The sequence below is a fragment of the Anser anser genome (assembly GCF_964211835.1).
Source record: "Anser anser genome assembly, chromosome: 5".
NCBI lineage: Eukaryota > Metazoa > Chordata > Aves > Anseriformes > Anatidae > Anser > Anser anser.
Genome location: NC_139725.1, coordinates 15345324 through 15371242, shown reverse-complemented (window position 1 = coordinate 15371242; position 25919 = coordinate 15345324). Strand labels below are relative to the sequence as shown.

General features: G+C 39.7%; 1 protein-coding gene across 8 annotated transcripts in view; it reads right to left on the bottom strand.

The window, feature by feature from the left end:
* Positions 1-25919, bottom strand: part of LRRC4C (leucine rich repeat containing 4C) — a 515355-nt gene that overhangs the window by 478123 nt on the left and 11313 nt on the right. For 2 of the 8 annotated variants that reach the window (XM_083836599.1, XM_083836601.1), the window contains exon 1: positions 5177-6401. The exons of 5 other annotated variants lie outside the window; for them this stretch is intronic. The gene's annotated coding sequence lies outside the window, so the exon portion shown is untranslated. Of the gene's footprint in view, positions 1-5176; positions 6402-6445; positions 21307-25919 lie in introns of those variants that run through there. One more of the 8 variants, XR_014584614.1, reaches the window with a different exon arrangement.

The following is a 25919-nucleotide window of genomic DNA, read 5'->3' as shown; positions in this document are numbered from 1 at the left end:
GCGCAATACCAGCATTCAGTCACCAAACAAAATTGATTCTTTGCTAAGGGACTAATGTTAACGTATGTAGGAAAGTAACATGCTGTTGTGGGGGCGTCTGCTGGAATAAGCACATGAAAATTATACTGCATTGAAAAAAATCAAAAAGAAAAACTGCTTTCAGAGTTACAGACTATCCTTCAAGAAAAGCCAAACAATTTATGCCTGCAGCGGTACTGTAAGGCTCATATTTTAGCAGACAAAATTCCTCCAGATAATAAAACTGAGGCCCTGCAGGAAGGATCTATTTATTCTTTGTATACTCCACCATCGCTTATTGAGCCAAAAGAAGGTGACAAAACTTCAAAGTCTTTTTCTCACTCACAAATTTGAGGGGCTCTACTGATCAGATATGGCAGCTAAAGACTGGAAGAACAGATGGCTGACATATAGTGAATAATTTTTACATCAGCTAAACCTTCACTGTTTGATACAAACTATGCAGAACAATGCTCCTTTTAAAGCATCCCACTGGGCAGATAACAGTGAAGGATCAGACAATTAAACAAATGAACTCTCTATTGGCACCCAAAAAGCTGTTTGTCTACTCCACAACTAACCATAAAAGCTGAGCTTGGAATTGTACACGGCCAAATACAAAAGGCAGACTTCCACCTCTGATCTGAATCGGAGTAACACTGGCAAGCAGAAACTGGTGGAAACGGACCACAGTACCCACCCTTCCTTGAAAACCACACTTGTTCAGATGTTTCAATACCCTTAGAGGTAGAAAGTCTAGAAGCAGCCACACATCTTGCCCAAAGCAAGGCAAGTCTCTACTCTCAAAGCAGGGAATGAAGTTTTCCTCCAGTTTTTCACAGAATTAAAGCTTCAAATAACACTACAGGATTCACATCGGCCACAAACATTTCAGTGTTGCATTTACTTCAGCCTTCACGAGCCATGTAAGTGCTGGAGCCTAAGGTGAACAGTAGTCCCCTCGCACAAAGTTTTTAATAGTCCTCTTCCAGAAGTTACCACAACGTCTTAGTCCAAAACCTTATGATGGCTTAACCCAGTGATATCACCTTCCTGCCCTTCTGCACAGGAGAACAAGCATTCAGAATGAACCAAGATTATTCTTCTACATAAAACGTCATTGGCTTTAACCTCCATAGCTACAAAAAGAGACCCATGAAATCTGTCCCTGTATTGGTCCCTATTCATTGCTTTGGAAGTGTTCAGAAAGACAGCCATTCAGAAGTGGTTTATTTTACTTTATGTACACCATCGTTGTCTTAAGTGATGGAGAGGAGGCTTGGAAGCCTCTTTCCAAGCTCTCTACATGCTGTTGGGCCTTTCCACTAGGACACCAACATGAGAGCCAGTGGGAAATAGTTCTTAAGCAGTTTGAATCCAGATCTATCTCCATCGTAAGACATGAAGGAGGTTGCAAATTTTAGACATAAGCAATGAGCCATTTTTGAACCTTTTCCAATTTCCTGGAAAGTCACTCTGCACTAGGTACATAGGAAGCACTGCAGTAATGGCACAATTCATACTCAAGATTTAAAAGCAGCCACTGCCAGAACACTATCTCTCTGCCACGTGTAGATGAAGACCTGCTGACAGTTTTTCCTAGTATTTAGCTATGGAAACCATATTCCTGAGGGTGTGTTAACTGCAGCTCCAGAAGAATAGAAAGCAGCTTTCTTTGCTGAGAAATCACTTCATGATTATTCTGTTCTGAGCATCTGGCTTTATAGCAACCCTACAGTGCCCAGCATACTAGATGGAAGTGTTTAAAAACAAGCCTAAGTATATATGAATTTCTACAAGCTGCGCAGCATCTGAAAAGTTCCTCTGCACTAAATTATAAAGGGAGAGTTTTCCAAAGAAATCCTACATAACTGCTGTTGTTGGCAGCCAACTTTATCAGCCAGGAACGCAGTGAACTACAGTGAAGACTACATTCTCCTTTGCATTGCACACATGCTACCCCCTCCTTGCAGCTGTGGTGCCCACTATGCAGCTTGGGAGAATGGGGGAGGCAAAGGCAGGGAAAGAAGTAAAATAATAATACAGAAATCACACACTGATTTTAAGTTTTAGGAACGATAAGACCTGGAACAATTCATTCACAAAGCAACAGTAGCAGGCTTTTTTAGCCTAGAGATTATTTTACATTCATTTCTACATTCAACCTTAGGTTCTTGTTCTTAAAGGAACAAATAGCTTACAACAGTTTGTGTGTCTCAGAGGAAGCAACCAGTGACTGGAAAGCAGTAGGAGAGACACAGCAGGTGACCTGTCTATTTTACTTCCTCCCTCCCCAGACATACAAACTTAACGCGACAAAGCCAAGGAAAAAGGTTTGAATGAATCACCGAGATCCTTTTTCTGCAAGGCAAACGTCTCCATGCTACCGTTGCTTCAGCAAAATACGGGACGGGAACAAAAAATAGATGTATAATAACCATTCAGGCAAAATGTGTCATACAGTGACCAACTACTGATTAAATACAAATTAGCTTTGGTTGTTGGCAGAAACTTGAAGGCATTTTTTGTTTTTAAACACGGAACCAGTGACAGTGTTGCGTGAATACAAGATTTAACCAACATGGTGGGCTTCCAGGCTGTGTCAGTTGGTGTTTGGGTTTGTTACACTGCCTGTTTCCCCTGACCTCCAGTGCATTTATTTAGTCTGTAAAAGAGGATCAAACACAGCACTGCTGAAAGGGAAATTATGGCTGTCTGAGCTCTTAACCTATTGTAAAAACCTCTCCTTCGAAGCCAAGCTGTGAATACACATACAGCACTTCTACAGCAGTGATAAAAGATTCCTGGTGCATCACGAAGATGAAAAATGATTCTCAGTTGAGAGGGAAATTGCCAGAGGTGTCAGAAGACATGTTGTAGTGACGTAAACAGCGACACAAACATCAATTTCAATAATCTGACAGTGAAATGGTGCATACCTGAGCAGCCTAATTTGGTATAATCTCGCTTCTTTCTCAAGAAGCTTTTGTCCTTTGGGCTCTTCGAAAGCTGTATCTCCATCCTTCACTAAGCTCCCCTCCCCCAAAAGAAAGTTCCTAGACATTTCAGTCCAGCAGGGAGCATTTCATTAATTATACTAAATAGAGTGATGATCTGGAAAGGTCATACCAGCCTTTCAGCATGCCCTCTCTCCCAGCTAAGTACTTTTCGGCCGCAATTGATTACCTTGTCTTTTAGGTTTGCATGATTCTGTCAAGCAGCAGTGCATGTGGCATCAATAACATTATTGATATTGTGATGAGCCACATCCTAACCTGGCACAGCTCCTTCCCATGCACTGTGGTGCTAAATGGCAATAGAGGTTAAATCCTTTCTAGAGGTCTCTACACCCTGGAAAGGAAGAGAAGGCACTGGGGAGAACTAGCACAATATCTGGTATTCTCATCACCAGATAATGTGGCATCACAGAAAGACTTCCCCTCTATTAGGGCCAACTGCTCTCTCACCAAGTTCCTTTCATTAAGTGCTTTAAATCCTTGCTGCCCTACACTGTGCTACATTAATTTAAAAAAATATTAAACTGGGTTACTAAAAAGGGGTAGCTGACAACAAACCAAGTTTCTGGGGAGGGATCTTTGCTTATCTGCTTCAAAAGGCATGATTCCAAATGAAAGATGCTCATTTGTGATGAAAGCCACATGCAAGCTTTAAAATTCATATTTGCCTCTTAATGGCACTATAAAAAAAGCAAAGTACACTCTCAAAAGACAATAGCTACATCAATGTACAGTCTACACATTTCATCAAATTCATGTCTACTAGAGATCAGTTCTCAATACATTACTACCTGCAACAACAGCTCAGTTCCTAGTGTCACACCAAAACCTCCCTGTCCTTCCCTGTTGCATATTTGCCCATTACATTTGTCCACAAAGACATTGTAAACTACTGATTCAGGGGAAAAAAGGGCAGGGGGCGTCTCTGTACACTGAGGAAGTCAAAGGATCTGTTTCCCTGCATTGTCAGTTCAGCAAGGGACACAGACAGATGGTCGCCTTGTGCTGAGGCAACCAAGAAAATGCTTTTTCAAGTAAAAATATAAGTTGGCCACGTCACTTTCTAAAGGCCTAAAATATTCCACTGGCACCAGTTCAAATCCCTGTTAAGAAGTTTTTATACAATAAATTTGCAATAGTGCTAGGTCAAAAATAAATAAATAAACCCAGCCAGCTCCTTCTGCCCCCATTTCTCTCATCGTTACAGCATGCTTCTGGAACTTTAAAACTTCAGGGAAATGCAAATTCTTCTCAATGAATTATGCAAGAGGGAGGAAATACACGTGGGTATAGATATGACAGAAAAGTCTTGCAGCTGTTACGGAACGACAAGGTACAAAGATAGTGCTCTTCACTCTTTTTTAATTGAAGAAAAAACTGTTAAATTGTACCTGTACAGAGGCTTTACATACAGCCTTGAGCAGCTCCACTTACAGCATCACCACTGCAGAACAGGACACGTGAGTTTGGAGTCGTTGGTTCCAGGCTGAGAGAAGGCGACCTGGATACGCTGATACAAATCCCACTTAAGGTTACATTTGTCCTTCGCTGCAGACTCCGCAAATCTATGTCCTACTTCAGACTTCGTTAAAAGGAACAAACAAAAAAAACACATGCCACACTTGTTCCCTACCTGCTCAATGCCAGACATGAATCAAGACACTAATCCCCACTGAAGCTGTTTCTTTCTACAAGGTCTTCGGACCATTGGCCTATACCAGATTGCAAAGTTGTTCTTGACTCTGCATTTCCCCCAGCAGGTACCCAGCTGAGAGCAGCAAAGTCAGAAGTTCTACCATGGCTTAGACTAAAATTACAAAAATAAGAAATGAGCGCTCTCGGATTCTGTCAGAGGACAGAAGATGACTTTCCAGTTTCACATGAGGATGAACTTGACCTGAAGGCACAAGGAGAACAAGCAAGCCATGGAAAGCAACTTATTTACAATCACTCTGTTGCCCCCATTCCCTCAAGATGGAGGTATTTCTTTATTGTTACGCAAGAAACTTTAGGGGGTCAAGGAGAAGACCTGCTGCAAGTGTGACAAAACAGCAGCATGAGTCTAAAGGAGTAAAAGCAGCACATCAGCAACAACAACAAAAAGTCACTAATCAGCATCAAAAAAGCTCATGAATCCCTACCAGACACTGGTTAGTATTCTCTCTGGTGCAGCTGCTGTCTCTCTTGTTCTTTGCTAGGAATCACAAGGGCAGAAAGAGCTGTTTGCTTCCTTCCCTGTCACCCCTGGGGACTCCAGAGCTCTTCCCAGGCTCCCTGCAGCACAACACTTGACAGCCCCACGGAGCAGGGCCCTGCTCGAGAGGGCAGCCGCAGAGCGGCACCAACGCTACGGCAGGGTGCTCGGGGAAGCGGCTTCGGGGGGAGCTACAAGCAAAACCCAAAAGGCAGACAAGGCCTTTCTAAGCAGAACATCGAGGTGGAAAAGGGCTTTGCCTCAGTTAATTAGCAGGTTTCTTAGCAGCTCCTTATTGTGTTCTTTCATCTTTCAGAGACACCATGTACCTCCGCATTCAAAGAGCACTTTTCAGGGAGCCGACTGCTGGATCACCTCAGGTGATGCAGTTTTAATGTATGTCCTGGAAACATTTGCAAAGGACTATTAAAGAGAACCTGACTCCAGAAATAGATTTTTTCCTACCTCATTTTAATGTATTGTAAGGTATTTAATGTGTTAAATACCCTTCATACTCTATTTTCTAATTTTATCTGTCTGAACAACCATTGGCTCCCATCTCACATGAAAGCTCAGGATCTCACAGGGAGATTTTTTTTTTCTATAATTGCACAGCATTTAGCACAATAGGATTGTTTGTGGTTTTATTGAAAGGCTAAGAACTAATGTAACTAAATAAGTAGAAGAGCAATAATGCATGTTATATGAAACAGACAACCAAACAGCAACACAACAAAAATAAGGATTCAGGAAAGAAAATGGAACACCTTTCAATTACATTTTTGAAATTGAAACTAAGAAGTCTGAGGAAGCATTTCTATAAGCTAGGATTCACATCAGGGGGGAAAAAAAATCCACAGCAGGATGATAATCAGAAATAAGAAAAAAAGAGAAGTGTGACATGCAAAGCAGACAAGGGCAGCGTGACAAGGTCTCTGAACACTTCACAACCAGCAAACATTTCTGTAGACAGCCAAAGACACTGGTGAATGCTGTCTTCCCAGACCCAGCTTTACAGAAAAAAAAGCTGAGGCAGAGGTTTTTGTTCGAAGTAATGAAAACCTACTCACAAGTCAGAGAGAACATACACAGAAATTTTAGTTTCTAGCCCCAAGCCAAGGACAGCATTTGCCAACAGCTTAGATAAAAGGCTCAGTTTCAACACTGACTTTATTCATCTTACCATGCATCTAGCTGGTGAGACTGCCTAGGAAGAGAAGATGATCGAGATTCAGCAACATTATGGAGACTTGATAAATCTCAGAAAGCAAGAGCTGCAAGCAACTGAACACATATAGCTTATCAAACCCAACAGAGCACTTGAAGAAATATACAAGTAGACTGGTTAGCTCCAGAAACTTGTACAAGACTTGAGGTTTGCAAAAACTGGCATGATTCCCATCTTGTCCCATCTCTGTTCCTCCACTCGGTCACACAGGATTCAGAGACCAACTCCAGCCATGGAAAAACATATCCATCCCACATCCTCCTGCTCTGTCACTACCCAGGTCAAGAGCTCTGCAGTGGCTCTTGGTCTAAAGGGCAAACAAGGTAGGAGGTGAACACCATAGGTACACCTGAAGCAACCTGCTAAGCGGCAAAAGCACCGTAATATGGTATGTATACTTAAAGTTTTAGGTTCAGTTTAAAGACTGAGACCATGCTTATGCATATTGTTCTTTGATTCATTTCCCCCTCCCAAGCAACTTCTTTAGCTATTTTCCTCTGATAGCAGTGCCATCTGCCCTCTAACCTGGTATTCCTACCTTTTGTGTACCAGAACTTATCCCTACTCCCATATAGTAGCATCCAATCCATTACGTGCCGGTTATGAAAAAGTATTTGGTTGCTGGAGGGAAGAGATCACATGGTTATAAGGAAGATTACTTCAGATAATGAACCCCAAGGTACTAGGAAGAAATTAAGCCCTGAACACGAGCTCTTCACATGACTGTCCTTTAACAGCTTTCTCTTTCTTCAATCAAGTTCCGGGTGAAATGCCTGTTATCACAGCAGAACTAATCCCAAGTGAAACTAAACCCCCCAACATTTCCCAGGAACAGCCTGGCAGAATATGCAAAACTGTACCAGGCCTGGGAGTGTCAGTCTCTGGCAGATTTTTCCATGCTCTAATTAAAGAAGCATAATCTGTAAAATCATCAGGCACATGCTGATGGGTATGAGCATGTTGCTGCATGGATGAGGGGCACTGACAGCATTCATGTTACCAGTTGCATTTCTAAGATTCAAGCACTACAAGCAACTTCTCAGAGACCATTTGCTAGCTTCAAGTGAAGAAGCAATTGGCTCATGGAGTCTTCATCATTGCAGGCCTTGAAAAGGATAGACACCTGCCAAAAGTGACACAAGTATAGCTGATCTTTCTGTGGACAGACACATGACTAGACACCATTCTGCCCTCCTTTCAAACCTACAGCTATACTAGGCTCTCCTTTGTTTACTTTTTGGCTTCAAAGGGGGTTGGTCTCTCTCTCTCCATAAGCTCCATTTCACTGGAAATCATACCAAAGATCAATATAAACCCTGATAATATGAGACCCTGCTAAATAGGTAAGCAGACACAAGTCACAGAAAGCACTCCCTGAAGCTCTGTGCATTTAAGGTTTGTGAGTCTCTACTAGCAATAAATTCCAGTCTTTAATTCAGAGACAAAAAGACAATGTTATCCAGAGTCAGTTTGGATGATTTCTCCAAAAGCAGAGTTAAATGTGAACTACGGTTCACTGGAAGCTAGCAAGCTAAAGGGAAGCTGGGTGATGATCTTGTTACTTATTTATCAGTGCCTCAGGACTTGAAAGTAAAGCAACACCTGCTTGGCTAAAAACTCAGCCCAGAGAGATGGGAATGATTTCCCAGCAATGTTATTGAGCCAGAATGTCTCTGGATCACAAGCAATGCTTTGTGCAGAACATCACATAGATAAAAGAGGGAAGGTAAACGCTAAATTCTAAATTATGCGATCATTGGATCTAAACAATGCTGGAAGGAACAAAGGCCTGAACTTTTAAAAGGCTCAGTTCACATTCACATGTCCAAATAAAAGGTCAGATTATCAAAAGTCTATTATGCATCCAAACCTTTTGAAACAAATATATCTATTAATGCCACAATAAGAATCAGTAAGTGTGGAGAACCTTTCAAAGTGACTTTTGTTTGCTTATCGAAAAGGGGCACACAAGGTCTAAGAAAATCCAGCTCTAAGGTTCTCTTGATAATTGCTCTCAAGTCTGAAAGGCTGAAATGTGTCACACTTTCAAGCTCCATACAGCTGCTCTGAGCACACTTCAGTTAACTAGTAATATCAATCAGCTAAACATTATTTTGTAGTTCTTGGCAATGATCTATCTAAATACCCAAATGGTAAATTGCACATTTTATGACCCTTCTAAATTTATATATTGAAACTCATTTCAAATCATCTTCCTCCAAGCTAGGAAGAAATTTAAAAGAAAGTAGATATTTTTCCCTATGCCACAAAATAAAGGGATGACCAATGCAAAGATACTTACATAAATGCGATGTACACAAAAACATTAAAAAGACCTTTTCATTTGAATTGGCAATTTTGCTAAATCATGATTTCTTTAGCTTTAGTGTCATCATACACAAAGAAATACATAGGTAAGATGTTGTGTAAAGCGTTGTTCCATTCCATCAGTTACATTCAATACTGGGGATCAGCTGGCCAAACGTGTGTTTTTCCTAACATATGGCCTAATTACCATTTAGGCTACTACACAGTAATCTTTCTATTCATTAGCACAAATAGTCACTAGAGCCCATCCGCAAATTCTTATTTGATTAAATATCTACCCATATCTGTCTGCATAATAGAGAAAGATACCAACAGTAGAATCTAACCCAGCACAAGACTCTCCTGTTTCTTCTCCATCCGTCACTTGGCTAACCAGGAAACATTAGATTCAGTAATGCAACTTGTGCAACCAGACCCATATCCATAATTCCAAAACTCAAGTTTGATTTTTCTAAAGCTCACGGAGCTTCTCATTCACTCTTAACAGCTTCCAGCACCTTTACCAGGGTGATCCTGCTGCCTCATCTTGTTTGCATACCCACACCTGTGGTTTTTGTTTGTTTGTTTGTTTTTAAAGCCAAAGAAGAAAGGCTAATTACCCAGTTCCCATAGGCTATATGGTAAAACGAAACCAAGTCTGAAAGCCTTCAGCCAAATTTACAAGATCATTTTGTGCATTTTTTCTTAGTACATTTCTTTGGATGTAAGCAACAGTAATGCAATAAAAGAATGCCAGGATACCTGCAGAAGACCAACCAGCTCTTTGCTCGCTCTCAGTAACGATACACCCAGACAGGTAGGAGAAAAAGCTATTGACAAGATTTGACCCAGAATTGACAGCACTCCAGACATTGATATTGATACTACATGTGCACGGCCTACTTATCATAACTTGAGCCATCCACATTCCTTAAAATTAAAGCATAAAACTAAGCAAGTGATTTTCACAACTTGAGTCATACCTTAACTACAAAAGTCTCATTTATCTATTGCTTGTCATCAACTTAAATAACTTAAGAACTTAAATATTCACAAATTTTAAAACATAAATGAAAAGCTATTTACTGCTCCTCCAACCAAGGGACCTACAGATAGCCTCTAATCCATTTGGTTAGTCAATATCCATAAAGCACTTCAAAGATAAAAAGCAATGTAATGTGCCAAGTATTACTACTGTGTAACCAGCAGCTCAAAAGCGTGTTGCCAAACTACAGCAATAAGCTTGTCCTTTTCAACCTGTTCATAATAATTATGGCTGTTAACAACAGATATTGTCCAGCTGAATGAACATGGCGAGACTTCAGCAAACAGCTCTCATCAATCTGACATTCTTAAAAACGTCCCTTGCTAAATGTCAAGTGAGATTTCTAGAGGGAAAACAGAAATGCCTTTCTTCACTGAAAAGCACAAAGTCTATGCAGATAAGAAAAAGTGAGACAAAAGTGGAAGCAAAACTGTTTTCAAAAAACCTCTAAAATTACTGCCAGCTACACAGACTATTAACAATACAGATCTAATTGTAAACAGGAAAAGGGAACAATTACAGTGCTGGAGTCTGTATCTTTGGAATATAGACCCTCTTTACATCTAAGGGAAAAAAACAGGAGAAGATAGTCATTTTTAACTCATATCTCTGTTCTATTGTTTTAAGGAGTTGTATGGAAGTAGATTAACATGCAATCAAATTGTTTCTTCATTCTTAACTTTTTTTTTTTAAAGGAAAAAAGGCCTTAACTTGTGGCACAGAAGTAAACCATGGCACAGCTTCATTAGGAATTTATCCTATATGCACAGTTTAAATACACAGAAGGATTATTCTGAAGTGGCAGTTTTAAAATCCAGTTAATTGAAATGCTGTGTTGAACTGGACGACTTCTATCTCACAGAATACTCCATATCTCCTAGGTGCTTTCCCATATGAAAATGTAATGTATGGGGAAGCACTAGCTTTATAGCAAGGTATGTGTTAGCCCAGAGATGTGACTAACCCAGACTTGCCAATATCTTTATCACTTTCTGTCTGGAATGTATAGATTTACTGATTTTAAGCACTAAGGTGCTGAAAGAAACATTTTCCAAATTGTTATGAAGTGCTTTAAAGGGATAAATCCCTATTGTGCCTTATTAGCACCCATCTTCCCCCTTTCCCGTGTGTATATTAGAAATAGAATCATTTCCATCATGTGAAAGCATCTCATTACTAGTAACAGATGTATTATGGTCATATGCATATGGCTTTGATTTGTGCCATGGCCTTTCACATACATATAAAGCTCTGGCATCAGCAGCCATTTACACAGCTGCCACAAGGAGTAATGTGTTTTCAGAAAAGCAAAGGCTGATGGTTCTCAAAATTTTGACGGTGGAAAGAAATCCAGAAGAGAAATAGGCCTGTTTCCATAATGCTTTTCAAGACAGCAAGATAGTCCCTTCAGGTCTTCTAGGCTTCTCTAAGCTTATAAAACTTCAAGGACATCTCCATTTTAGCTGCTTTGTTTTTTGAAAACTGATGACAAGGAAAGGAATACACTTAATTTCAAGGTTGAGTCTAAAATTAATCATGCCTACATTAAAACAAGTAGAAGAGTTTTTTTCCATACTGCTGGACTCATAAATTAGTGAATTATAAAATCATTCAGTCCATCAGTAAAGCAAACCATTGCATTTCCTACTCCAATAATAGTTCTACACACTAGGCAAGTATAAGATACCATATTTCAGGGGTCAGGTTGATTAACACAAAAATGAGGAAAACAGTTATTCAAATTCAGTCACACACTCCTATACTGCTAGTGAGGTACACTAGAGGTATATAATCACTTTCCAAATCATTAGAAACTGAACATGACTGGAATTCTGATCAAGACTTGGGTATCATTTTTATAATCAGAACGTTTATTTGGACATGTTTTAACTTGAGATAATTGAACTCACTCCAATTCAACATTTTACAGCTGTGGAATCTGCAAGTTTAGCTTTTTCCTGTAGCACTTAGGTGAAGGGCTTCATTTAGTACAGAACTGAAAATTTCAGATCTTCCAACTTTAAGACCTTATGACTTGAAAAGAGCCTTGCAAACAAGGTCCAAGTAAAAGTAATGGGATTATATACACCAGAATATACATCAGTCCTGAAAACAGAACTTTTGAGCAGGTGATACTGATTTCAGTGGGAAATCCCAAGAATAATTAATCCCATTAGCAATTCTAGCATAAGCAGCCAGCCAGACTTACTTGTCCCTGAGCATCAACTTACCTCCAACAAAGTCTGCAATCGCTCCTCTACTCAAACTGCCAATACAATTAAACAACTTCAGTAAAAAAAAAAAACTAATAAAGCCAAGGATGTGGCAAAACCCACGCACGCTTCAGACAATTCAACATGAACATACTCTAATTGCTCTTTCATTAAAAAATGAAGACAACTAAATCCCCCAGTTTATCTGTAGCTTATCGGGTACACAGGATATTTTCTTCCACTTCTCCTAAGCATACGAGGCTGCTAAATTGCTGTCCTGAGCATATCCAGACAAGTGTGAACTTCATTGGTACACTATAGTTGAAATAGAAAGCTTTAAGGATGTGTATAATATGCGTTTGTTAACAAGCATTATAGTATAAGAAGTTATACTAAAGGAGAGCAAAATAACTTACATGTATTGAAGTTGTATGAAAAAGGTATGCGCATAACCGGGTATGGTACCTTCAGGTGCTCATGCCAGATACACTTAGAACAGAGTTTACATTGAATAATGGTCTCTCTCTCAAGGGTAAACATTCACTGTGCGTCTAGAAACTAAACAAGACACTCTGATTTAAAAGCACTTTGTGCATCCAAGGCACTGTCATTTACTTTCTGATGATCTATATTAACTAAATCCATCCTGGCAAAAGAATCTTGTGGTAGAGCAAAAAATGCAGAAAAGAATGGGGGCAGGGGGGAAATCTGTTCTTCCACATAGGAGAGAACTCAATTCTTAGAATTTTAAAATATTTTCATTGCCCTGAGATATAAATAACCATCATTTATCATTTACCATAGTTGTAAGATTGTTTTAGATTCCTTCATGGAACCAAGAGAACTTTTGCATTTCTCATATAGATAGGAGAAGAGATGGCTTTTTGTAAGTCTGGACACACACAGACACCTGACCAGAGTGACTAAAGCATTATTACAAAGTTTCCTAGCATTTTCTCTACAGATTAAGGCTTTTTTTTTTTTTTTTTTGGGCTGTCCACTATCTGAAATAAGCTTAGATTTTTGTTCTGTTCAATTCCTTCCCTATACAATGAACTGATTTCACTAAGGTCAAGTTACTTCCATCGGTGTCTCTTCTGAACAGAGTGTGCAATGCCCTCAATTTTAGGGCTTTTTTTTTTTTAAAAAAAATTCAGGTTAAAAAAAGGTAATGAAATTAAGCTTCTGTACTAGAGAAGCTGTTATAAGAAAAAGGAGGGAAGTTCAGAGGTAATGAACACATTTTACCTGATTTTTATTGGATTGATGTACTTGCCTGTAAGCATATAGTCATGTCAGTTCACACAGCTAATGAAATAATTAGTTATTAGATCAAGTACCTCATGCTTGCTTAGGGGAATTGTTTTAATGAGGTAAGCAGTTCCACAGCAGGAGGCCGTCCTTCAGAACCACAATGGGCCCCGCAGTGGGATCACCCCCAAGCTGCAGGGAGCACAGCCCCAGAGCAGCAACCAGCATCTGGGGGCTTCCTCCCCACCTCACCTGGCTTGAGGCTGGGGTTAGGCAAGAGAAACTGTGCTGACCCAGCACTTCAAGCCCTCTCCACTGGTGATTTAGTGTTCCCAAGGCTTATGCTGCACCAGGATAAACTGGAATTAGGATTGATGCTTAAGAGCAATGCATAAAAGAGTATCGGGTCACCGAGAACACAAACAAAAATTGATTTTTAAACCATCTACTTTCAATCAGGATAAAAAGTCAGTAAGGAGTCCAGAAAAGACAGCAAATGGGAAAGAATGCAAGATTTCAAACAGAGATAGGGCTCTTTGAAAGGGTGTCTTAATGCTTGGCTCCTGATACAATCTTTGAAAAAGGCTGCCCAGAGAAAACACCACTCAGATCTGCTCATAGGGGTGAAGATGCAAAGGACTCTGGTAAGCAGAGCTTATGGCGAATTTGTGGGCACAAAACGGTGGGAGGCTTGCGGGAAAGAAAGAACATTGGTACCAACTCCTCAGTTGAGGCATAACCTTCTTTCCATAGACTGCAGGAAAAATTAAAAAGAAAAGGTCATCCAACAATGCTGATAGTTGTTCACCTCATATGTACAGGAATTTTTAATGTTTCAAGCAAAAAAAAATTGCCTCTGTAGTGAAAGTGAGTCAATGTGAAAGAACACTTGAACCTTTTGAAGAAATACATGTGCACACATTTTCCAGCCATAGACATCAAAATAGGGATGCAGTTCTATGGACTCTGCTATTTCCTGACCAAAATCTGGACAAGTTAGCATCATACACTGCTAGAGAACGATTAGCAGCAACAGTGATGTTAGTATTTATGAATATTTTAGATCAAAGCATGAAGTTACCTCAGGTTATTTCATAAAGCAAGCTGGCCCTAAGTATTTTGATGCAAACCTGGTTCTGAAAGTGCCAGAAAATCTTAACAAGACTAAACTGTTATGAAAAACATTATTTAAACCAATTGGATATATACAGAAGATAGTAGGGTTATCCTGAAGGATTCACAGCTTCTTCACCTTACTCAACTAGGAAAAAAACAACTTTATTTTAAAACTTTATAGAGGAAGAATACACACTTGTGAATGCACATGTTCTTTCAGTTTTGCCTCACGTCTAAGAATTGAAAACTTCAAAAAGTTTCCTCAGCTCCCATCTCATAAAAATTTTAAGTGCTAAATGCATTAATTCCCAAAAAACAGAAGTCAAAGTAATCTTTCTGAACCTTCTGTCCCCATTTCACACACTTGGAAACAACCTCTCCTGAATACATCACTGTGATATTCCTCTTACCCAACATTGACAGAACATTATTTCTTTAAGGCTACCAAAAGTTTATTTACCATTCTAAATCTATTTTTTCCTAACACAACAACAGAAGTTACAGGGTAAGAAGTTATACTGTTGTTCTATGCATCAATTCTATAGATAAAATCCCAAGTGTAAACATACTTGCTCTTTAAGGAACACATATCAAAAGAAAAAATACTTTTTAATCAGTTTTCTACTTTGGGGCCTTCATATCAAATGGAATAAAAAATTACATCCCAAACAATAAATGCTTTGGGATGATTCAGTAAGTCCTACAGGAGAGTGCTATATTAATTGTTTTATTATACTCCATAAATTTACAAGTAATCATCACGTCATCCTATCACTCTTCCATGGACGCCCATAATTTTCATATCTATTAAATGCCATAGGGATTGTCTTCAGGGGGCAGAGTTTCCTCTAAATTCAAACTGTAGATTCATGTACTGCAACCTTATTTGCTTTAAAACTCTTGCCACAAGGGTCATTTTGCCATCAAACGTTACAAATATACCCTTTGCAGGAACCAGCTAGCTAGATCGCTGTAGGGTCTCTAAGCCCTAATGCTGTTGCAATCTCCAACTGTTCTGAGTTTCACCTGTCATTGTCCTCAGAGCAGTGTCAGCCCTCAGGCTTCACCACGCAACTACAGAGCAATTCAAGCAACATGACGCCTGCCTAGGGTTTGTAATATTTATCTTTATTATTCAAACTGATCCCACACTTCTGTTTTGGTTGTTTCCTGCCCTCAAGGGAAACAAAGTCAGCCCTGTGATTCCAGAGAATGATTTGTAACATGATGTATTAATATAAGCTCCAGTACCAACTGTGGCTGGAGCTTCACACCCACTGGGGACCACAGGCCATGCAAAACACTGGAAAGTAAGACATGACCTCCGATACAGCAAGTCCACACTTCATGGCTGATTTAGTGAGTCAGCTCTCGCTTAATGCTTCTCAAATTATTCTTAGACTATCCAGTGCAGAGGAGAATCAGTCAGAACTTGCTTGTGTATTTGATCTCCACCTTCACAGAATCACAGAACAGTTTGGGTTGGAAGGAACCTTAAAGATTACCTAGTTCCACCCAACCTGCCACGGGCAGGGACACCTCCCACTAGAGCAGGCTGCTCAAAGCCCCATCCAACCTGGCCTTTATACCTTCACTAGTGCAATGCAAGCAAGCACATAAGTGAAAGAAAAAATATGAGTTTACAATGGCAACATTAAAAAACAAAACCAGACCTAACCTTGCTAATAGTCTTGATCCTCGTAAGCAAAAAGGACACAAAGGCTCCGTCACTGTCTTGACTTTGTGACCCCACTTTTATCTTCCCACCTAACACTGATGGCAGCCACAGTTCTAGCTGGGGATCAGTGCAGGTAGTTTGGCTGTAGGTGTCTCAAACATGATCCAATTCTCCTCTTATCTCTGTTCTGCAGTAACACAGTATAATCTTAAATCCATTTGGCCACTGAAGGCGATGCAGCAGACAGCAGCAAGGCAACATTACCGTTCTGATCCTCACTCCTGCCTGCAGAGGAGCAAATTAATAGAACAACTGTGACTGAAGGTCACAGGTTTCAGAAGATCATATACCTGAACAACAGCCTTGACCCTTACTGCATTGCATTGACTGTGCATCCAATTTTGTTCCAATGCTGCAGATTTAAACAGTACAATCTCAGAATGGAAGCATTGCTTTGGATCATGAAACAACTGAATTCAACAATAAATTCAAAAAAAAATGATTACTGCTTGCAGAGTGCCTGCAAGTAGAGACTGAAAGCCCGAGCAAATAAAAGCATTTCTTCATTTTATGAAACTCAGGGCATTGAATATATATAATGAAATGTCATTAAAGATATTTGTTACTGTAATACAGAGAAAGTAAGTTAATCAGAAACAGCACAAGTGCCAGGAGTGCACAAGGTGGTGGCAGGAAAGCTTCTCATTTGTCCTGAAGGGTAGTAGCCATGCACTGAGGGAGCAATATACCAGCTTAATGTAATAGTTTAATAACAGCTTTAGTAGTTTATAAAGTATATAAATCTATACATTCTTTACCCTATAGAAAAACAGGTCAGAGAAAGCAAAAGCAAGACTAATCACAGAGCATCTGCATATCATTACAGTAGATCAAATATAAGACCCTACTTCTAACCAAAGATGCTTCAGCTTTTATAACAGCAACAGTTACAGAAAGAGAGCATGTTCCCTCCAGAACAGCCAAAATGCCATCCTAGAATTGAAGGCAGCGCATATTTCCTATCCTATTGGGGGATAAGTAATATTCATAAGTACGGTAGAAAGAATAAACGATGCAATTCAATGACTTTCAATCTGGGACAAAAGGACAAAAAAAGTTTAGGTTCATACATCCCCTATACGTTGACTCCTTCTCAATATTAACCTCAAGCCATAAAGAATAAAATTGAGATCCTAGAGAAGTACAGACAAAATGGAAGACACAAGAGCTCAAGTAGGAAACCTTAAGATTTGATGTTAGAAAGAAATACGACAATTTTACAGTATTCCTCTTCTTGCCTGAAGCGTATTTATTACAGCTCTTTGCTTTTACCAACTGTATTAGTTTTTTAGTAGGTACTACTTCTTAAAACTTCTTAAACCTTAAAACTACTTCTAAAAACTAGGTGCGTATTTGTTTTTAGAAACTGAAGCAATTAAAGCATTTCCTTTCTTTTGTAATATTAAAAATTCAAATGAAGTATTACAGTAACAGGGCAACTTGCAGTCCCGTTACTAACGATGATATAAAGCCTGTGTAACCTTAAATTCTTAATGTTTTCTTGTGTCACTAAAATCAAAAATAACACCAGAGCCTTTTGAGGAAGATTCATTCTTCTTCCTCCAATGACCTTTTCTCCAGTGCTTCTTGTACTGCTCATCACTAGGCTTAAATAATTAAATGTGCCTAAGCCTGAAGTGATTGCACAACTGCACCTACATTTAAAAAAGTAGGTAGACAGTATTTTGTAGTACAACTGCTCAAACTGACATCTCATTTGAACTACCTACCCATTTACATTGCCTGAAGATCTGGACAAGAACATGAAAGTGACCAACTACAATTAAACAAAATAGAAAAAAGACTGTCAGCAACATTCAAAAGTGAAAGAATTTTAAGTGTTTCATGCTTGGGCATAGTTTCTGATAAAAGCAACATTCTTGTTGTACAGTAGATGCTTAGTCTGGACTAAATACTCTTAGGAAATTACTTACGATACATTTCTAAATAGATGTTATTTCCTCAAGTATTCATAGATTTAGAAAAATCACAGCTTTCCAAAATGCACTTCCTCCTCCTCAATGTTAACACACTGCTCATTCCCACTAGCAAGTGAAATGTTTGTGAATGTCAAAGTAGTAGCTTTATCCAATTCTACTTCCTTTGGATCCTCAAAGCCATCATTTTAACTAGAACATTTTTCTCCTGAGGTTTTCCTCCTCATACCTGACTGCATAAAGATAAATGTCAGGGAGAGGAGAGAAGCATAATTCCTGCTGACCACACCAGAAGCAGTGGCTCATTCAAACTGGCTCATCTCCAGCCACAGACAAGAAGATAGGTCTATCTTCCAGCCAGATTAGAGGTGAAATATGTTTGGCTTCTCCCCTGGTGTACCCACATCCCAAAAGCTCCACTTAAATTCCAGATGGAATAATCATTGAAACTCATATGAGTCACAGCAAAATATTTATGTAATTTCCAGTTTTAAAAAGTATTTTGGACAGTCCTCTTACTAAGCTTCCTGTCTCTCTGCATACCATCAGGATCTAGTAGAGCACACAATTCATATGTTATAGGTTCAAAGACAGACTTAACACTACTACGCTTGGAGACTATCACACAAGTCTTTATCACATAAGTCTTCACAAGAAGGCACCAACAGGATCAAGGAAATTCTACCCTCTGTTACTAAGTATCTAATGCTAACACCATCCATACAGGAAAACATGAGAATTGGCAACACTTGCCTGGTGGTGAATACTGTCCTTGACAGGAAACAAAGTTCAGATGTAAGTAGAAATGGAAATACCCACCTCTGTAAAAACAGAACAAACCTAAGGCAGTAATCTCCAACTTTTGATGGTTCATGTATTACAAAGTGGTATCCCCAAACCACATACTACAAAACTGAGTCCAGTAGCCCTGGAGGCAGATGTAGAACTTCTCCATTCATCTAAATGAAAAGAAAGATCTTGCACCTCCACCTACTTCAGAAAAAGAAAGAATATAAGAAGAATTAAAACAGATTAAGAGACTCTTTTAGGCAGCTTAAGACCCTTAAGCACACGTTCCCAAGCCAAGTATTTATAATATAAGAAGTCTTCTAGTTACCTCTCTCAACTGTCACTGTTTTCAGTATCGTATAAAGCTGCTTAAACCGCAAAGCTGATTGTCAAGGGAATCCCAGTTTGAACAGATCTTTTGTGGTCTGAAGGGCTGTGACTCCTGTATAAGGAGGACATCAGGTTATTTTATCGAGCCCTGAATATCAGTGACAAAGGAGAAAAAAGAAAGCTAAGAAGTCAGGCTATGCTGCCTTATTACCCAGCTAAATTCCATGGCAGTTGCATGGCAGTACAGTGCCAAGAAGGACTACGACAATCCCTGCTCCCCTGAGGCCACTTTGTTTTCCAGTAAGCAATACAGACACTCGCTGCAGGTCACAGAAAAACAAGAGGTGCCTCTGAGTAGCTCTGCTACACACAGCCCATTCTGCTAAAAGCATCCACTGGTGGTTCAGTCAAAAAACACATGGCTCAGGCTCATATGAAACTTGATGCGGAGAAAGGATGCACAGTATTTACTGCCTGACAACCAGATTACATTAATCCAGTTCATCCAAATTATTTGCATATTCTAGAGCTGGTAGAGCCATTCATGAATTTTCGTCACAATCTTCAAAGCTTACAGAACTAAGTTATTCAACGAATCACGTGGGTGCTTCTGAAACACAAAAAATTAGTCTCAAACATTCTAAGGACTACTTCATGAATTCTTGAAGTCTTAATACTTCATTTTCCAGATACAAATTAAAATACCTACCCATTAGGTTAGATTACTTATTACCTCCTTTATGATATAAATTTTCAGTGTAACCATCATTTAATTTAAACGTTATCTCTGGATACCTAGGCTTTTGCATACGTATTAAGTTACCTCCTCCAAATGCCTCAGAGTCTTCCTGAGTTCAGCTGATCCAAATCTTAACTGTTATGAACCAATTGCTCACTCCCATAGCTGTCCCAATAACCCCATTTCAGCTCAGGTTTTGCGCATATCCATGTCACTTCTGACTTCATGAAGCTGCTTCTTTTCTTGCACCTGCATCCATCTCTAGTTCACATGCTCCCTTCTCTGAGGTATGGTCTAAACTATGTATTGCAACTCATTTGTTTTCAGAACGATACTGCACTTCCACCTGAGAGGAATGATTGCACAGTTTAGCAGATAAAGAACATGACTTGAATGTTTACAACCCTGGTAGTATTTCCAGGAACATACATTCTTCCTCCATATTTATTCCTACTCAGTGTACATTCATTTGCTTAAGGACCTGTACTTGAATTTCCTATACCAAAGTTCAAGGCTCAACTCTTTAAGCTTTTTCAAGATATAAATCCCTTGTAGAGTTCTGATAATGCCACTCCTGTTACTAGTCTTGCTTTACCTACCTTGTTCAAAGCAGAAATGCAGACTTGAGACCCAAGTGGTATTTCTGTAGTGTAGGTGTGAGATGCTTAAAGTAGCAAAATTTGACCATAATCATTCTGTAACCCAGTCTTCCCCACCCAAACTGCTGCAACTTTCATCACATGCAAAAGCAAATGTTTCTTCAATGCATTCCCCACTTGTACCCTTACAACATTATAATTCTACTTTTATTTTCAGGGTAATCTCTTAATAATTTTCCCTTCCTACTTTGAGTCTACCCATTCCACTCTTTACTATCCAGCTTTTGCTATTGAATCTTCTGCTTTCCAGAAGCTGGTTACTCTTGCAGGTTTGGTTAGGAAAGAAAATCTCAGGTAGACCATTTCGTTTCTGAGTGCCTCATTTTCTTCCTGGACTAACTCAGTCAGGGTTTACTAAGAATGTATTGGTTTACATGAAATGCACAGTTACTATAGCGAGTAACTCCAGAGAAAAGCCTATAAATAAAAATAGGTTGAAGCAAATGCAGCCTCAGTATGAGAGTCTCTGTAGAAGGGGCTCATCTCAGCACATACACCTTCTTTGCCCCCTTAACTAAAAGCTGCATGATGTTGTCAAGAGCACTTCAACAGTGAACAGCAAGGCAGAGGAGAGGAAATCACATTACATCGGCAAACCAGTAGCATCCTTGGCTTTACCTAACAATACCAAAATGATGTCATACTGGTTTATATGGTGATCCACCACATACGTAGCATAGAAGCATTACTTTTCTCTCCCATTTGCCAATTTCTTTCTTGGACAGCTGAAAAGACAGGAAAGATAGTACATTGGTGGACAAGTTAGAAAATAAAAAACAAAATTACACTGAAAATATCCCTACTGCTTGATTGCCCCATGTTGCATCAATACATTTTTCTTCTGCGACTATAAAATAGCTCAATTTTAAAGCCCAATTGGATATGAATCTGGCCAGAGATGTCAAGGGCAACAAGAAGGGCTTCTACAAGTACGTCAGTGACAACAGGAAGACCAGTGAAAATGCAGGCCCCTCTGCTAATGGAAATGGGGGACCATTTCCAGGCACATGAAGGAGAAGAAAGTCAACAGGAGTAGTGAGCATGGATTCACCATGGGGAACATATACTTGACTGATCTGATAAGCTTCTATAATGAAAAGGCCAGCCTGACAGATGAGGGGAGAGCAGTGGCTTTTGTCTTCCAGGACTTCGGTAACATCTTTGACACTGCCCCCATAAGATTCCCACAGAGAAGCTGAGGAAGTATGGTCTGGATGAGCAGATAGGGAGGTAAGTCAAGAACTGGCTGAACGGACAGACCCAGAGGGTAGTGGTCAAGGACGCAAAGTCTAGTTGGAGGCCAGGAGCCAGCAGAATACTCCAGGGGGCGATACTGGATCTAGCCCTGTTTAAACTCTTCATTAACAACCTAGATGATGGAGCAGAGTGCACCCTCAGTAAATTCACAGAGGGCACAAAACTAGGGGGTGTAGCTAATTCACCAAAAAGCCATGCCGTCATCCAGCAGGACCCTGACAGGCTGTCAGACAAAAGTCTCAGCGTTCAACAAGGAAAACTAGAAGTCCTGCACTTGGTGAGGAACAACTCCAGGCATCGGTACATGCTGCGGGCCACCCGGCTGCAAAGCCGCTTTGCAGGAAAGGACCTAGGAGGCCTGGTGGACACCAACTTGGTTGAGTCAGCAGTGTGCTTTGCCACTAAGAAAGCTGCATTAAACAAAGCATCATCAGCAGTGCAAGAGAAGTGACTCTTTTACTCAGCAAGGGTGAGGCCACACCTGGAGTACTGTGTACAGTTCTGTCTATCTCTCTCCCCCCCAGTCCCAATTTATTCCCCTTCCACTTCACTTACACATATCTTTTACCTCATACTAATTCAGGTATTTCAGAGGAGAAAAACTAAGACAAATATAACCTTGTTTTTTACTCTTATAAACATGACAAGTAACAGGACTGGACCAGACAGCCTCTAATTACTGCTGGACTTGATGAGCACTTGACATAAATTTAACCTACAAAAACAACATCCTAAATTATCAAAAAGGTAGAAAACTAACAGGCCTAATGGAAAACCTCCTTGCCACAGAATACAAGCTCAAAGCTACAACAAAAATACAGCAACAGAAGCCTGTTGTATTTGCAGTCATGAGTACATGAGTCCTGGTTTAAGCATGCTTTTGTTTTATACTGATGTCTCTAAAAGCCTTTGCAATGCACAAACAGCACTGATGACTAGTTGAGAATATTCAGCAAATTAGAAAATAATTGTTGTCTGTACAAAAAGTTTCTGCAATACACACTGGCAAGAGACCAAGATCCCTTGCTACATTTCTGCCTGCACAGTATACGTTCTAAGAAATTCCTTCAGAAACTGGGGGCTTTCTGCCCACCACTCACCTCCAGAATCAGTAGTATTCTGCCATACGTAACCCCGGTAAGTTGATCAGCAAAAGCTCTTACACCTCAACATTTCTGCAAAGCACCAGCCTGAACAACAACAGCCTCTAGAGGCAGACACCTGTGTAGGTATGCCACACTCTCCTTGTTTCTGAGTGCTGCTACACCAAGTCACACACACACACCCTACCCCAAACATGATCTTTTGGATTTGTTTCATAAAAACATTAGGAACTCATTCTACTAAAAAGATGCCTTCCTAGTTATCTCAGTCTATGGAAGTCCAGATAACACCACAAAGACTATCTTCCCTAAACAATCTGACTAACTGTCTTTTTGAAAAGCTAAGAATCTAAGGAATTTCCCAAACAATTTTCACGTTTCCACACAGGAGTATTGGAAATAGGAACCTAATTGGTTTTAATCAGCTGATTAAGATTTGAATTTATTTAACAATTGTTTGCCAGACCAGGAACTGGCTTTTGTGTTCTGAGCATCTTTCATTTCTAACCTTATCCTTTGACACTGAATGAAAACGAACAGGAAGGAGAACGGTGTGGAAAAACAGCAGCTTGGCTGCAGTCAACTAACTTGTCAATTGAAAGGTTATTACTTGTAGCTTCATATTTTCTAAAGTAGCTAAAAGCAGTAAAATTTACTTACTATCAGTTCTCTTGAAGTAAGAGATTTACGAACACTACTCAAGGGAATTTCCTGTTGATTACACCACTTGCAGTTAGAGAAGTACAAATTCATAAGTAGTGTCTGTTTACTGACAGACTACTCTTTTCTGGTTCTGTATTTCAAAGGCAGGCCCAGTGTCATCACATTAGTGTAAGGTAATATTGCAGACCAACACGATGAGTCAGCAATCAAAACGACATGTTCTGCAATCCCACTGAGATTGTGCTTTTGCTTCTAGTCCTGGGATTGCTGTCACATCTCCTCTCCCCCATCCTCCCCCTGCTGTATGCTGCTGCAGAGCTCCAGGACTGACTTTCCAGTTGTCAGCCCAGGTTGTTCAGAAGGAGGAAGGAATTCATGTGTAAAGTACCCTGGGTCTCAGAAACACAGAAGCATGTGCTGGAGAAGCTTAGTGCCTGGTTGGCTGACTTTAGCAATGAGAAAAGGAAGCTGCTCAACTAACTGGAACTAAACAAAAATGAAATTTCAGGTTTTTTCATCATCTACTTATTCTTAAAACAACATTTAGATAATGAAGCTCAAGAGTCTCTGTACCTACATTCCTGCTCATCACAACAGCTTTGCAGGCCTTCCTTTCATATTTCAGCAAGATGCTGGAACACACAATAAGAAGTGGAGTGAGCTCACACAAGCACCCGAGCCATACGCAGAAGAATACATCCTCCACGCTAGGGAAGAGTGAAGGCGTTTGGGGCATTACGCTATTGAACAGGATTAAAATGGAAGGGTCACCAAGATGAAACACTGAAGTGAAACACTTGACTTTCCACAGTTGGTTTGTTTTTTTTTGTTTGTTTGTTTGGTTGGTTGGTTGTTTTTTTTGTTTTTTAAATGTGCAGTTAAAAAGAAGAAGAGCCCAACTGCTGCTAAAGCCTGTTCACACATTAAAACCTGGCAGGACTGAGTATTATCCATTCCCATTACTGCCATAAGAATATAAATGGTATTAGAAACCGGAACTAATCATGTGATATAACATGTTATATTATAAGGGGGAAGAAGCACTAGGTTTCCTCTTCAGTGAATATGTTAATATGTACAATAAAAACCATTTGCATTAGTCTGCAGTATAAGCAGATAGTAAATACTATACCCACAAAAATCCACACTAGTCCCACTTCTGTAAGGTTTGATGATCAAAGACATAGATGAAAATGACATCTGGACACCATATCAAGAGAGCAGTGACATCCTTTCTGTTCCTGCATACAGATGACTACCTTTCCCACTTAACTTAGGGCATACAACACTACTAAATCGCATCCAACACACCAGAGCACACAGAATTACTAGTGGAGCAAACGTGTTGTCTTCGCCCCCAGAATATAAAAGTTGTTTCATTTCATTTCCCTCCTGCTTCATCTAATGTCTCTGCTTTGACACCCTGCCTTATACCTGAATTCTAAAAATGGAGCAAGGCTCTGAAGAGCTTCACCCCCCTCCCCCTCCTTTCCTCTCCCCCCCCCCCCAAAAAAAAAAAGCACATAGAGACTCTTCCCCATCATTAAAAGATAGCTCACTACCTAGCAAAATAGATGCATGTGCTACACGTGATGGGGCTTGAAGAAAGTACGATGAGGGAAAACTGGCAAACTGCATGCTGCCCAGGAAGAGATTTCTTTGTCATAATCAGACAGTAAAAACACGTGCAATACAGAGCATCACTTCCAGAAAATGAGGGGAAACACACCTATAACCAGTTTTTCTTTCTTCCTTAATCCCTCTTTAAAGCTATTATGCAAAACTGATGGGAAGCAGAGGGACTGACTGACAGGATGCAATAATGTAAAGTGATTTGATTACTCTGAAGCAGAGCCTTTTCATTAAGTTTTTAGCCTTGCAACACAGGATCTATTACAAGAAGGCTCATTACACTTTTTTTGTACCAAATGAATTAAAGGTTTATCCTATTTGATGTGTCCTTGTACAAATCTTACGCAATTCCCTTTTTCTTTACATACATTACACATGTATACATATAAGCGCCTCTAGCATCCGATTTAGTAGAACTATTTTAATCCATGTATTTTTACGTAAAGTAATCAGCTATGCAGCAGTCTTTCAAATAGATACCATATCCTTCAATATTAGTCATTCATATTCATATAATTGAGAAGGAGTGAGTGCCTAACAATTCCATTTGGAGAACCAAGCATCTTTGAAATGTATTTACAGATGGTTTTCTCACCTCCTTGGGAATGCTAAGTACTATCAGTGCAGCAATAAAAAAAAGCTCAACTACAAGAGCTCCGATTCTATTGTAATGCAATGCTATT